Source organism: Neophocaena asiaeorientalis, unplaced genomic scaffold (genome assembly GCF_003031525.2).
Source record: "Neophocaena asiaeorientalis asiaeorientalis breed wild unplaced genomic scaffold, Neophocaena_asiaeorientalis_V1.1 scaffold206, whole genome shotgun sequence".
Lineage (NCBI taxonomy): Eukaryota > Metazoa > Chordata > Mammalia > Artiodactyla > Phocoenidae > Neophocaena > Neophocaena asiaeorientalis.
In genome coordinates this window covers 3,102,327-3,118,826 of record NW_020174578.1, presented here as the reverse complement: position 1 = coordinate 3,118,826, position 16,500 = coordinate 3,102,327, and positions in this window count along the sequence as shown.

Sequence of the window (16,500 nt, the reverse complement as noted above, 5' to 3'; positions counted from 1 at the left end):
GAACTACTTGGTTTGTAGAGCACTGGCTTGGTAAACTCAGCCTTATAAAGTGACCACAGGTTTCACAAATTAACATTTGTGCCCTGTTTGAGCACATTTGCCAAGAGTCTTTCTGTAACCTGGGATCTAGTTCTGCATTTCTAAGGGATCCTGGGCAAAACATCTAGCTCCTGACATGCCAATTTCTTCAGCTGTTCTATGGGGGCTTTGACTAAATCTCTAAGGTTGCTGCCAGCTCTAAAGCTTGGATTTTTTTTTTAATCCTGCAATTAAAAGAAACCTAACAAGGAAAGTTTTCTTGCCATTCTTCTTTAGCCATATGAAAAATGCATTTCAGGAGAGTCACAGGAAGCAGCCTGGAACTTTATAATTGATTAGGAATACTAGAAAGACAAAATAATATTATTCCTTTAAGTTACTCTAATTGCCTAAGCAGTGTGACTAGGCTCTGACTTTTTTTGAGTTCTTTTTCTTTTTAAATCTTTAAAAATTTTTTCTGTTTTCTTTATCTTGGTATGTAAGAAATATTTACCATATTCAATTAAGTTCAAAGATTTTAATAACGAATTAAAACAGAGCAAAGAATAAAACCATACATATTCCAATATATTAGAACACCTTCCTATAGTAAAATCCTTATTGTTCAAATAACTTGGCCATGATTGAGGCACTACCATCACCTGCTGGCACATTGCCTAATTACAGGAAAAGTATCTAAAGTCAGCTTGTGAAACTAAAAAGTGATGGCACACGTTATGTTATTTTTAATAAGCAGTGATTTTTAAAAAATTTTTGTTTATTTTTTGGCTGCACTGGGTCTTCGTTGCTGCGCACGGGCTTTCTCTAGTTGCAGCGAGTGGGGGCTACTCTTTGTTGTGGTGCGCGAGCTTCTCATTGTGGTGTCTTCTCTTGTTTTGGAGCACAGGCTCTAGGCGTGCAGGCTTCAGTAGTTGTGGTGCACGGGCTTAGTTGTTCCGCGGCATGTGGGATTTTCCCAGACCAGGGCTTGAACCCGTGTCCCATGCATTGGCAGGCGGATTCTTAACCACTGCGCCACCAGGGAAGTCCCACAAGTGTTATAGTTTTAAACAAGCTTCTGGAATGTATATTTAACAAGGCAATTGCTATATAGATAAAGATTTTATAATCTAGTAGTGACCAGGTTAGCGCCACTGAACCTATAGTCAGACAACATTGATTATTAAATTCTTGCATCTGTGCTCTTGGGAAGGAAAAAAAATCCACTTTTTTTTTTCCCAATTGCTCCAGTAGCATTTGTTTATTTATTTAAAATTTTAAGCAAGTCATGATGTTTATTGTGGAAAAGTTAGAAACCTCAAAGAAGCAAGAAGGTTATAAAAGTCATTTACAATGGCATCACCCAGGAGTAAACACTGTTAAGTTTTGGGTATATTTCCAATATCATAATTTTTTCTACATCATTTTTAATGATGGGATAACAATATTAACAATAACAGCTAACACTTACATTGTACTTACTATATGCCAGGCACAGTTCCAAGGGCTTTATATATATTAAATTTAATCTTCATGGCTGGCTTATGAAGAAGGTAGTATTATTATCTTCATGTTACACACAGGAAATTGAAGCACATAGAAAAGAAATAACTTACCAGATGTTACACATATAATAATTGGTAGAGCTGGGATTCAAACTTAGTCTGCTTGGATTTAGAATCTGTTCTTAACCACTATACTCTACCGCCTTTCTGTATTCTGTTATGCTGATAAATTTTATTCACTAAATTACCATTGTTGGACAGTTAGGAAGTTTCTAAGTTATTGTCATTATAAACAGTGATGTGAGGGTCATCACTTTTGTTAATTTTTGCAAACATACTTCATTATACCTTTAGGCTAAATTCCAGTAAGTAAAAATAAGGGTCAAATTAACTCCACATTTTTTAAGGTTCATTGTCTAATTGCCTTGTGTCAGACAGTAAGGATGTACTCAAAGAAAGAGGGGTGTAGTGAGGGAAAGCTAGAGTGAGCCCGTGGTATTGGATTGGAATTGAAGGTATACGTATGAATTTATGGTATTTGAGAAACATATTTAGACAGTTAAATATAGAAATAGATACAGATATGTGTGTATTGGGAGGATATAAATGCATACATGTATATGTTTACCAGCTCTGTCTGCTGAAAGGGCCTAAAAACAATGACACCCAGTAGCAATGAGCAAACCTAGCACCCACATCTTGGTTTCTAAGTGCCGTTCTTCCTTAAAAGCAACCACATCTTCCTTGGAGAAATGGCCAGTTCCAAGGCTGGGCCTGGAAAAGTGCCAGATGAGTGTGCAACATTTTTGTGTCAGAAAGTAGGTGCCCAAAGAAAGAGGGAATATGTGAAAAGAACATAGGAGTCAGCTAAAAGGGGCTCCCACTGGCCAAGTCTGGGACAATTTGAGCATCAAAATGAATAATTATAGTAAAGGATCCATGAGTTCAAACTGATAAGAATGTATGAAAGAAAGAACGAACAAATGAATCAATGACAGAAAGGGAACGTTTTCCTTGATAATAATATTCTAACTAATTAATGTAGAAGGAATGACAGAAGTAGAAAATCACTATTACAAAGGAAAAACTAGTAAATTAACAGGGGAGAAACCTGGCAGACATCACCTTCACCAAGTGTTCAAAGTTTAACATCACCTGTAATGGCCCATAGTGTGCCTCCTGATACAGAGCATGGAGAAGAACACGTTACACCTATGATACTGCCACCCATAATGATAACCTAACCAGAATCATGAGGAAACATCAGACAAACCCAAACTGAGTCACTTTCTTCAAAATACTTGGACTGTAGTCATCAGAAATATCAAGGTCGTGAAAAACAAGGAAAGACTGAGGCACTGTCTCTGATCAAAGGAGACTAAAGAAACACGACAGCTGAATGCAAGTCATTACCTGAGATTTTCTTTTCCTATAAAAGTCATTATTGGGATAATAGTTGAAATACAGTTTGTAGATTAGCTAATAGCTTTTTATCTATGTTAATTTCTTGATTATCCTGATTTTGGTAATTATACTGCAGTTATGTAACAGAATGCTTTGCTTTAGTAAATACATGCTCAAGTATTTAGAGGTCCAAGGGTAATCATATCTGCAACTTACTCTGTTTTAAAAATTTACACACAAACACACACACAGAAAGAGAGAAAAAGGAGAGAGAGAGAAGGAAAGAGGGGAAGGGAGAGAGACAGAGATAAAACAAATCTGATATGTTAACATCTGGGGAATCTGGGTGGAGGTTATAAAGTAATTCTTTGGACTATTTTTGCAACTTAGTGTAAATCTGAAATTTTGCCAGAATCAAAAGTTTAAAAAAATCCAAACAATGCAAAAATGTATATGCTGTAATACGAATAAGAAAGTGATTTTTATTCTTTTTTTAATCCTTTTCCTTAGATATATTCACAGTAAACAGTTTGGTGCGTAGGCTTACAAACATATGCTATGCATATATAAATAGATGTGTATGTACATGTCTGTATATGTGTTCTTACACATAATTTTTTTTAATTTTGTTTTTGCAGTACGCGGGCCTCTCACTGTTGTGGCCTCTCCCGTTGTGGAGCACAGGCTCCAGACGCGCAGGCTCAGCGGCCATGGCTCACGGGCCCAGCCGCTCCGCGGCATGTGGGATCTTCCCAGACCGGGGCATGAACCCGCGTCCCCTGCATCGGCAGGCAGACTCTCAACCACTGCGCCACCAGGGAAGCCCCCTTACACGTAATTTTTAAGTAGGTTCATACTATAATACTTTAATAGAATGTTCTGCTACTTGATTTTTTAAAATGTTTTATCACTGTTATTTTTCCATGTCAGAACATATACATATATCTCTTTTTAAAAACTAGTTGTTTAATATCCAGGGTATGGATGTATAGTACAACTTATTTAATAACTTTACTATTGATGAACATGGAAATTTTTTTCCTATTTTTCTACAAAAACTGCATGGACTTTTTTGTGCATTTGTATTGAATATCTGTATTCCTATGCTACAGTCATATGGGATTCCTGAGTCAAAGGATGTTCATATTTAACCTGTTGATTAATATTGCAAGGGCCACTTTAGAAAGCAAAAGCTTACCTAAGTAGTATCTCTTAATTGCCACTGTCAGAAACATACATTCAGAATAAATGTGAACAATGACTGAGACCAGTCTGTGGGGCTGTTTGAATGAGTCTTAGGGACCATGAGTTGCTTATTGCTGTGCATTGCTGACCAGCAGGGGCAGTGATAACTGCCTCTTGTATATTACCAATGAACATCTCTGGCTGTGTGTTATCTCATGCAGGCTGGTACCTGACTACACAGAGTCTCTCAAGAGTGCATTGTTAACCTGAGGTGTTATGCTAACTCTGTAAGTGCCCCATAATTACCTGCATGTTTGCTGGTGTGTGTGTCTTAAGAATACAGCTATTAATTATTGTGACTCTGGGATCACTACTTATCTTCTACTTTACTTTCTTCTCTTTACTGTTTTTTTGTCTTTCACTCACAACCAATTCAGTAATATCAGTTAGATACCTGTAGGAAAATATTAGCAGCATCAAGACAGGCTTAATATAAATGAATAGATACATTACTTCCTTTTATTATACCATCTACCACCCCCCCCCCAAAAATACTGCTCTGTAAGCTGGCTTTTCATCAGCAATGGATATGTTATGTTGTGGGAGAAGGCAGTGGGCAAGGGAAAGGGGGCAGAAATAGTTATCCCGACGAAACACAGGCTCAGAGATTGTTTCTAGGCCAATGCAAATGTTTTTGAATCATTACTGTAAATTAGCAAATTAAAGATACAAGGATAGGTTTTAAAGAATAGAAGGTTACAATGTGAAAATCTTCAGGCAACATAAGATTTACTATGACATGACTCTAAAACAAAGAAAGGAAAGATCAAAAAGTCGTTTTCTTTTATTGAGCCTCTGTTCCAGGTCCTGGGCTGGGTGCTGAGGAACATAGATGACTAAGGCGTGTTCTTTGCCCTTGAGTAACTCAACTTCTTGTGGGGGACACAGATATGTGAGCATATAATTATAATATGGTAAGAAAACTCTGTAATACTGGTATGTACTAGATGTAGATGTAAAGTATCAAAGGTATCAAGGGAGCACAAAAGAGAGAATGATTAGTTTTGACTCAGGTTATAAGGAAGGTTCTGATGGGGATGTGATCTTTGGGCTGGGCCTTGAAGGAGTTTGCCAGATTGATGAGCTGTTATGGAAGGTATTTCGGGGCACAGAGAATAACGAATTGCACGAGTAAAGGCAGAAAGGCTGCATTTGGGTCCCTGGTATACCTACGACCTCTAAGGACTCTGAAGGTTAATAATACAAATCTAAGTCAGTGCCTGCAAACCCGCTGGGGATCTTGTTAGCAAACAGATCCTGATCCAAAAGGTCTGGGCTGAGCCTGCAATTCTGCGTTTCTAGCAAGCTCTCAGGGCGTCCACATATCACATTTTGAGTAAAAAGGCTCTAATTCTGTAAATGTTGTCTGCTTCAGCTGGGCCTGCTAGCTGGTGCAACCTAAGAGCAGGATGGACAGCACAAGTTTGTCTGAGCAAGTTAATAAAAAGTATAAGAAGCCTCTTTTTTGGAGACTGTAGCATTTCAGAAACAGATTCGGCATTGTACCTGAACCAGTAAGTTGAGGGTCACTCACTCTGTAGGTCACCGGTTCAGGAAATGTGGGAGCAGGCACTGCAGTAATGCCGAGGGCAAAATTTCCGCAGGACCGGTCAGTTCCTGTGGATCAGGGCAGCAGGGCAGTGGAGAACTCCTGAGTCTGAGGGTCTGTGGTGGAAGGTGGAAAGGAAAGCAGGGCACGTGGGACTTGCACAAGTTTTAAACTGACTGGGGCTCCTACAGAATAATAACAATTAGGAAAACATAACCCACGTTACCATTTTGAGTTATTTTGTTGATGCTTTCTCAGGTGCTTCATTTTTAATGAGAAAATAGATGCGTCCATTGAGATGCTCTGCTTTGAATTCATGACCATGTTCTTCCTAAAGAACGACCTTTTGTTTTGTTTTGTTTTGTATCATAGAAGTAATACTTGTTTTTTGCAGAACATTTGACAACCGACCATGTTTTGGAGTGATCTTAGTTGAGAGGATGATCTGGACTAATTTTCTTTTATTCCTGTTTTCCATACATCACCCTGTTGCCATGCCCTCCCTGGGGAGCTGGCTCTGGTGAGTGGCTTGGCGACGTGGCAAACAGAATCCCAGAGGGCCAACCTGTGTGCTAAAGACAGATTGCGATCTCCAAATGAGATCACTGAGCTTCTTTTCACTTTCATCTTCCCTGCTATTAAGGCTGGTTGTGAAATGCAGTGGGGAGACTTCAAAAGACTAATGAAGGCGGAGGAAAGATCAATTGATTCTTTTTCACAAGAAAGGTAATTCTCGTCATGCCTTCCTTTCCATGATGAACTGTACAGGCTGCACAGATGGTTTGGAGCAGACCACATGGCTGGAATTTAGCACCCAGGGATTCGGGTATCCTTACTACCTGTGCATCCTTGAACATGCCCCCGCAGAGACAAGATCATACCAGAATGATAAGCAATTATTAACACCGAGGCCTCACTAAGAATCAAATCAGACAGACGTATGAGCTTGTTGGAGAGAATTATAAAATCAGAGCCTGAAGGAGATGGGTGATGAGGACCCCACAATTCAAAGTTGACTCAAGTCATCTTTGGTACGTTTCCAAGCACACGATCATCTGGAGGCCTACATCTTGTGGCTCACTAACGAAGTATCTTGGAACCAGTGTTTATCCCTTTCCATTTTGTTTCCACCAGAATTCCTGAAACAGTGATTCTCATGCTTTAAAGTGCATATCAATCACCTGGAAGCACTTGTGGGAAATGCAGATGCCTGGGCTGCAGCCCATCCAGCTGATTCAGAGACGCCTCAGGTGACGATTCTGTGCAGGAGGGCTGAGTCCATCCGCTGAGTGTTATTCCTTCTTGGAGTCACACTGATTGACAAGTGCAAGTCTTGTGCGACTGGGAAAGAAAGTGGTGTTTTTACTCCGACTGGTCTCCCACCCAGAGCTAAGAGCAAAGGCTAGACGAAGGGAAGAGGTCCAAAGAAAAACAGAATAGACAAACCCCAATTTTTACATCCTAGATGTATTTCTGAAAGGTTGTGTAAAAATCTAATTTATGCGAGCTCATCTTTACTTTCCCTTTACTTAAACCCCAGCATGTTCTATCCACTTTTGATTTTCATGTGGTAGTGGCTTTGCCGCCTCTCCTTTCTTTTTCAGCTCCACCTAGCCTCTCCACCACGAATAACTCCCCGTGAACAGGATAAGCAGAGCAAGCGAGAGCCCTGAGGGCCCCCGCCTTCACAGCGGCAGAGCCCCTCATCCGCCTGAGGGCTCCCCTCCCCACACAGACGGCTGGTGCCTCCTCCTATCTCTCTGGGGGTCATTGCTGCTGGCTTCTGCCTCCGTGTGAGGGGTTTATACTCTGCCCAAGGCCCCGGCTCTCCCTGTGCTCTGCCCCGCTGACTGTCAAGTTGTGGCTGGAGAAGCAGAGTGACGGAGCCCTTGCCTTCTCTATGCCACCTGCCAGACCAGGTGTCCTGATCGGGCTGGTCACCCATCTGGCTTCATTCTGGGTCAGTACCACCACTGACCCAAGGGCTCAGAAGTCATTCCCCATCGGAGTTCAAGTTCATGCTCGGCAGCCAGCAATTCCTACCCGTATTTGCTATCAGAGTAGGTAAAATGCACACTCACACAGGGAAGACAGCCAGAAAACTTCTGTTCCAAAACAGTGGTCCCTCCTGAAATGCATCATCTCTTCTTCCTCCCACCTCTGCCCTCAAACCACACAAATATGTCTGTCTCGTCCATGCAAAGCCTACTGGATCCTATTCTATTTTTTACTTGGCTGTCGCAAGATCCCAGGAAACAGAGAGAGAACCAGGTGTCTTACTGCTTAGAGAAGAACTGAGTGTGACAGAGCAGAAACCATGAAGCCTGCGAGTCTCTTCCTCGGTAGAATGTGCTTTCCTGTCTCAGTTTCTGACGGCATGGATTGTTAGCACTGCCCCTGGAACTTAGGCACTCTGGCTGCACTGGGGCCTTGCAGAGAGCACCCTCACCAGCGACGCTCCTTCAACACCAAGGGGGCTGATTCAAACCCAGGCCAGGGACAGGCAGTGCCTTATCCTACAGTCACTCCCTGCCTGGCTCGTCACGTGGACTTCACTGCTTCCGCGAGATCCTGAAACTGAAAAACCTACGGGAAAGCCACGCGGGTGACAGAACCAGAGAAACAGGCAGGGAAACAGCCCAGTAATAAATGGAGGCTGTCTCTGACTTCTCTGTCCTGGAGGGGCAGCCACAGATACCCAGTGTTCCCATGACTTCTGATTTTTTTTTTTTAAAGAGAAGCTGATATCTGATGATGTAAATCTGATGATTTTACATTTTGATGTAAAATCTCTTAATTAAAAAACATTGATATCTACTTCACAGTTCAAAAAATACCATGTGGGCCAGACAGATCACATTCACGGGCCAAATATGGGCTGCAGGCTACCAGCCTATGACCTCTGGGCTAGATTCTCTCCCTCTGATCCTTCTTGGCCTGGTTGTTTCTTTCTTGAACTCTCTGGTCCTTATGCTTCCACCCTCTGAGTTTGATTTTACCTTTTGCACTCTTCTTTCTCTAATTACTAACTCCAGGCTCACTTGTGTCCCCCAGCTGCCTAACCCATGTCCCCCTGCTCTGCCTTCTGCTGTCACTGCTGCTTCCGGGACCAAAGCCTTTGCCTGGGGAAACCTGCATGGGCCAAGGCAAGGTGCCATGTGTGTTAATCTCGTACTGTCATAGCCCTGCAACTCCAAGCCCATCTGTATCTTGCCAGGGTACCTGACAGAAGTCCCAGTTCTACTTATGGGGAAGAACTTCACAGGAGTGGTGTAGCCCTCTCAGTGTATCCTATCAGGAGTACAGGATGTCGGCGTGTCTTATTATTGATGTCAACCTGGATTACCTGCTTAAGGTGGTGCCCGCTAGGTTTCTCTACCTTAAAGTTACTACTCTTCTCCTTGTAAACAGTAGTTATCTAGGGGAGATCATTTAAAAGCATACAAATATCTGGTTTCTCCTAAGACTTTTGCCCACTAATTTTAGCATCCCATCGGTGGATCTTGCCTGCAGCAATGATTATGCGGTGTTCCGATGGTGATTTCCTCTTTCCCTCATTCCTTACATTTTTAAATTAGAATTCTTCTATAAGGAAGAGTTGTCCCTTCTCCCCAATTTATTTGTATCAGTATGAACTCAAGGATATTTATTTTAATCTCTGGGTTTTAATTCAGTACTATTCTTATTTGTTTTGTTGCTCAAATTGTTCCAGCCTTGGCCATTGGGAACTCTTTCAGGTTGGATTCCATGCCCTTTCAACAGGTCCCCCATCCTTTTTTTGGAGGGGCACTTCCTGACTTTCTGGCATAATTCGTATCTTACCTGTCCCAGCCCTGGAATCCACTATTTCTCCAAGGAGCTAGGATATCTTTTGTTGGAGAATACTATTTAAAAATCAACACCATTTTGGGTCAAAGGATATGGGTGTTATTAATGGCTCAGTATACACATTGATAGATTCTTTTTCTTTTTTTTTTTTTAAAGCATAGGCTTTTAAATTAATTAATTACTAAAAATTTTGGCTGTGTTGGGTCTTCATTGCTGCCTGTGGGCTTTCTCTAGTTGTGGTGAGCGGGGGCTACTCTTCGTTGAGATGCGCAGCCTTCTCATTGTGGTGGCTTCTCTTGTTGTGGAGCATGGGCTCTAGGTGCGTGGGCTCAATAGTTGTGGCTCACCGGCTCTAGAGCACAGGCTCAGTAGTTGTGGCACACGGGCTTAGTTGCTCCGTGGCATGTGGGATCTTCCCAGACCAGGGCTCGAACCTGTGTCCTCTGCTTTTGGCAGGTGGATTCTTAACCACTGCGCCACCAGGGAAGACCAGATTCTTTTCCCATAAGGTTAAACTAAATACGCTGCCGACAGTGTTTTCCAGTTTTACTAAATCATGTTATCAATCCAAATGAATTATCATTCACTTATCTTTCTCTTCCTTCATCTCTCCCTCCCTCCCTTTCTCCTTTTCTTTCTCTCTTTTCTAATATAGTGAGAAAAATGTACTTCATTTACGTTCCAATTATAAGCAAGCTTGAGTATTTCATTCATTCAACAAAAATGTAGAGATTCTGACTACGAATCACGTACTGTTGGAGGCACTGGGGATATGGCAGTGAGTAAAATTCCTGTCCACACAGAGCTGGGTTCTAGCAGGGGAAAAGGTGCCAGGGAGAAAAATGAAGCAGAAGAGGGGGTGTGGTTCACTAGTGAATAACATATGTGATTTTCAAATGGGTGGCCAGAGAAAGCTTTGTTGAGGTGACATTTGAACAAAGACCTGAAAAAGTGAGTTTAAGAGTCAGGTGGAACATCGGGGGAGATTGTGTTTGGAGGCAAAGATATAATGGCCCTGAGGCCAGAGTGTGTATCCCCCGTGTATTTGTTTACTACTTCTAGTTGCTCTTTTTGTGTCATTTGCCTATTTATATCATTTGCCCTTTTTCTTTTGTTACATGAATGTTTTTCTCATAAAATTGTATGAGCTCTTTATATAACTTTAAAAATACCCTATTTATTTGTCTTGTTTGCCATAAATATTTTTTGGTATCATTTAAAATTTTTCTTAAGAACCTGTTTTTAATCTGCTTGCCTTTTCCTTGGGCTTCTCTTATTACTTGAAGTTAGAGAAGTAAATTCCTGTCCAAGTTTAGCTAATGATTCAGTTCTATTCCCTTATAGTTTCCATTAATAATTTTCCCCCATGTTTAATTACTGATGCATCCAAAATTTATTTGGTGTATGGCATGAAGTGATAACCTAAATTGTTTTTCCCCCACCCAATTGCCAACTAATTGTCCCAATACCATTTATTAACTAATTTGTGAAGCATCTTTTATTATATGTTAATTCTTATACAAACTATTTCTGGGTTATCTCTTTTTTTCCCCAATGATTTATTCTTGTATGAATATCACTATTTTTAGAAACAACTTTTTTTTTTTTTTTGGCTGTGTTGGTTCTTTTTTGCAGTGCGCAGTCTTCTCATTGCGGTGGCTTCTCTTGTTGCAGAGCACGGGCTCTAGGCGCGCAGGCTTCAGTAGTTACAGCACACAGGCTCAGTAGTTGCCGCACGTGGGCCCTAGGGCACACGGGCTTCAGTAGTTGTGGCTCACGGGCTTAGTTGCTCCACAGCACGTGGGATCTTCCTGGACCAGGGATCTAACCTGTGTCCCCTGCATTGGTAGTCAGATTCTATCCAATGCGCCACCAGGGAAATCCAGAAACAATTTATATGTTTCAACATCTGTTGTAAGTCCCCACATTATTCTTCCTTTTCAGAATTTCTTGTGTTCTCTATTTTTCCTTCCAAATAGATTTTGAAATTTTAAATCCTTTTATCAAACACAAGAAATGTATATCGAAATTTTGATAGAAATTATAAAATAAATTCTATAAATTAAATGTAAACAATTAACATCTCAATACATAATCTTCCCATTCAGATATATGGGATCCCTCTCCATTTATTCAATTTTTTTAACAACATTCAGTATTTTCATAAACTTTCTCATATTAGCTAAATCTTTCTCCCTACATGGGATACCTTATTTTACTGCTGTCAAGTTCTAAAGATTTGAAAAGGTTCCAGGGTGGCTAGGGAATTTCACTAGCGAGGTAGATCCACAATAGTTTGCCAATGGGGGGACCTTGGCCAAGCGACTTTAAACTAATAGTTCTCCAAGTGTGGTCCCACACCAGCAGCACCAGCAACACCTGGGAAGCACTACGAATGCAAATTCTTGGGCCCCTTGGAGCCCTACTGAATAAGACACTCTGGGGTGTGGCCAGCTATGTCTGACAAGCTCTCCAGATGATACTGCTGAACACTGGAGTCTGAGGAATACTGCTTTAAACCAGTGATTCTTAAACTTGGCTACATAACAGAGCCATAGGAGCTTCTCAAAAATACAGTGATTAAGTCATTTCTCCCTCCCTGTCCCAACTCGGATTGAATTGGCCTGGAGTGGGACCAGGCACAGGGCTCTTCTAACCTCCTGCCGGTGATTCTAATGCATAGCTGGAGCTGGAGCCTTTCCCACATATAGAATGGGAAAGGTAACACTTCCTTCATAGGGTTGTTTTAAGAATTAAGTGATATAGCTTATAGAAAGAGGTAAGCATAGTGCTTGGTAAATGCTAAAACACTGGACAAGTGGTAGTTATTGTTACGATAATTCTGACTTAGCAGATCTGTGCTACTCTGTCGTGTCATAAAAGGTACAGGCTTTTGAGTCAGGCAGCTTGGATTTAAACCTCAGTCTAAGACATTTAGAGCTGTGTGATCTTGGGTACAAGATCTAAGCCTCAGTTTCTTCATCTGTAAAACGGGGATTCTTATCATACGGGGGTTACGTAAGGTTTACAAAGCACAACGCCTGGCATCTGGTAAGTGCTCCAAAAATGTTGACATTACTTGCAATCATTGTTCTCACTGCTTGTGAAGTTCCTGATGATTCAAACCACATGGATCTCTCCTCTCTCTCTATTTCTTTATTAAGAATTTAGCTTGTTTGGTGCTTAATGCACTGGTCAGTTCCCATACCGATATACTCAGCCTGGAGCTCTTTTTAGATAGATCCTTGTTCTCTTCAATTTCTGTTGAGTGTTTTTTTTATGCCAAACTCAAAAGGAAGGGTCAGTTAGTAGTTTTCAGGCGATTTGGGGAAGATGATTCTGTACCGAGCACCAATTCAGATTGTCAGTAAGGAGAAGCGCATGTTTTCTGCAACAGACACAGAAAATTCTCCGTAAATGAATCTATCCTGTCTCAGAAAACACATTTTCTTAAGTAGAAGACGATTTAGAATCTACATTGGTTTAAAGTCTAGTTTCTACTTTAATATGAACTTATAATTCTACCAGATCTCCAGCGATGTTAGAAAGTTGCATCTGGGTAGGTTCTTTGGTCAGTCTTCCCACTAGTTTCATGAACTTCTCTGTTTTGCTTCTTCGATGTCATTTTACAAAACATGTTTCAAGTTCAGCATAAATGTTTTACTGGTTTTCCAGTATTTGGATATCCAGCGTTTCACTGTTTGTTTCCCTGTTTTATCTAAGTCTTCTTGAATGTATTGCTGTTTGTTTTGCTGATTTTATCTCAAATTTTTTTTTTTTTTAAAGAAACGCTTCCTTTTGAACTAACAAATGAGTACTCAAGAAGGGCCATGAAGACAGGATTGGCAGGTTGAAAGACCTTTCCCCCTGTCTATTGCTCTGGAAGTTTGTTCCTATCTCTCACTCTAAACTTTGAGACTTAGAAGCTTTGGGAGAAATGTGTGAGGAAAGAGGAAAAAGGTGAAGAGGGTGGAATTTTAAATTCTGACTTATTCTTTTGTGGAAGGTGCTTCATAAATAAAAGCATTATTATGTATGTGTTTGCTTTTTTAAAAAATAAATTTCTGGAACACATGATTACATAACAATAAAATGCATTTGGGACTTCCCTGGTGGTCCAGTGGTAAAGAATCCGCCTTCCAACGCGGGGAACATGGGTTCGATCCCTGGTCCGGGAAGATCCCACATGCCGCGAAGCAACTAAGCCTGTGCGCCACAACTACTGAGCCCATGCACCTCAATGAGAGAGCCTGCATGCCACCAACTGCAGAGCCCACGCGCCCTGGAGCCCGCGCGCCACAACTAGAGAGAAAACCCACACGCCACAACTAAAGAGAAGCCTGCATGCCACGACAAAGAGCCTGTGTGCTGCAACTAACACATGGCGCAGCCAAAAATTAAATAAAATGTTAAAAAGAAAAAACAATAAAATGCATCTCACACTTGTTTCTTCCTGAACCTATCATGCTGCATGTAAATACAGAGAACTTCATATTTTTAGCAAGTATTTGTCAACACCTTCTTGGAAAAACCTGCTAGTAAGACATACCGATTCTTACTGGTCATACAAATAGCTGTATGTAAAAATATTTGATTAACCTCTTACAGTTTACCTAGTCCTTTTCACAAACATGATTTCATTAATCCAGTGAAGTATTATCAGGATTTGACAGAGGCAGAAAGAGGTTCAGAGGCGTTAAGTGACTTGAGGTCTCCCAGCCAGTGAGTAGAACTCTGTCACAAACCCATGACTTTTGAATCCAAACCCCAATCTCTTTTTACTATGCCATACTAAAGTCAAGGGCAAAATCCTCCATGCACACAAAACACTAAACATTAGAGGGAAAACAAATAGTTTGGGTCGTGACCAGAGAAATCCAACTAAACAATCTGGCTAGCTGAAACCTACAGTTAAAAGACTTTTTTTCTAGTTGCAGTTAGTTCTTGTCTTAACCTTTGGTCACTGGTGTCCTGAAATGTGTTGGTTCCACGGCATCAAGAATTGACTCGTCCTCACGTACCTCAATGTTCATTGCAGCTCTATTTACAATAGCCAGGACATGGAAGCAACCTAAGTGTCCATCGACAGATGAATGGATAAAGAAGATGTGGCACATATACACAATGGAATATTAGCCATAAAAAGGAACGGAACTGAGTTATTTGCAGTGAGGTGGATGGACCTAGAGTCTGTCATACAGAGTGAAGTAAGTCAGAAAGAAAAACAAATACTGTATGCTAACACATATATATGGAATCTAAAAACAAACAAAAAAATGGTCATGAAGAACCTAGGGGCAAGATGGGAACAAAGACGCAGACCTACTAGAGAATGGACCTGAGGACACAGGGAGGGGGAAGGGTAAGCTGGGACAAAGTGAGAGTGGCATGGACATATATACGCTACCAAACGTAAAATAGCTAGCTAGTGGGAAGCAGCAGCATAGCACAGGGAGATCAGCTCGGTGCCTTGTGACCACCTGGAGGGGTGGGATAGGGAGGGTGGGAGACGCAAGAGGAAAGAGAGATGGGGATATATGTATATGTATAACGGATTCACTCTGTTATAAAGCAGAAACTAACACACCATTGTAAAGCAATTATACTCCAATAAAGATGTTAAAAAAAAAAAAAAGAATTGACTCGTCCTCTCATCCTCTACTTTCCATCTGGTCCACTGTTCAGTACAGGCTGTCTTGAGCTGCAGTGTTTACTGTATCAGTTGGTTTTAGGGTACAGCTGATGTACAAATGCATTTTAGCTTTAGTTCCTAATTTTCAGCATGGAGCAGCGCCACACTGACCTGCTGCCGAGTGTCTGCAGCTTCCCTATCAAACAGTGCTAAGGCTCCTTGGAGGCTCGGGGCCCATCAGAGAACCAACACACAGATTTTTGCCTTGTTTTGTGACTCAGGATAGCTGTTGGGATCTAAAGCAGTTATGGTCTTTAAAGTATCAACCTAATGCTCCTAAGTTCCTCTTACAGTTAGTCTTTCTCCCAGAGGTGGAGATGGCATGATTCAGAACCTCCATTTAGCTACCCTGGATCCAGGCTACAAGCCTGTTTCTCAGCCCAGTGTCCTGGGGCCCATCCACCCACCAGGCCCAGCTGCATTGGCCAAGAGTAACAGTGCATCTGCACGTTTCCGAGCAAATCCCCAAGATCTTGTCGATACTCTACAACAAACACACACGTGCTCATTCACACCGTCTTAAGGACTAAGGCTATTTATCTGTGTCCTCTAAAATTAGCATGTGCCAGGCATGTGGCAGGTGCTCGGGAAAGAGTTCGAACTGGATTCTCAGCCTTCTGCTGGCATTCACATCTATCAGATGGAATTACCCATTTTTAGTTAGTTTTTATTTTTACCAACAACTGTAATGTAGGCCCTAGCTATACCATCTGGATTGGGCCTCTTTAAAAATACCATTTATCTAACATGTGCAGCAGGATTCCTACTAGTTCAGGAATTATTCACGGGGCAGTTATTGCCAGTACTTCCAGCGCTGGAGGGAAAGAAAAGTATAGCTGGAGTAGTTGCTGCACGTGCTCCCGCCTGTGTGCTTCGCTCTCTTCCTGAGAGAGGTAGGAACGAGGTTAAAGGTACTTTACTTGGCACCACAATGTGCATATAGTTAGCACTTCTGTACTGTACACTTAAAAATCGTTAGGATGATGAATTTTATGATTTTACCACCATAAAAACAAAGTACTTAAAAAAATTTCCTTGATGGTGCTAAAGATCTTCGGAATTCTTGGAAAAAAAGAAAAATCAGAGAAGCCCTTGCAACCTCACTGGAAACTCACTGCTAGAATATAACACAATGAGCATCGAGCTCCTCAACTGTGTACAACTCACCGCTCATAGAAATGACGTCTTACACTTTGATCTCTGGTTAAGTTGGTTAAGTCCAACCTTTTTCACAGAACTTGCAAAGCCCTTCACAGTCT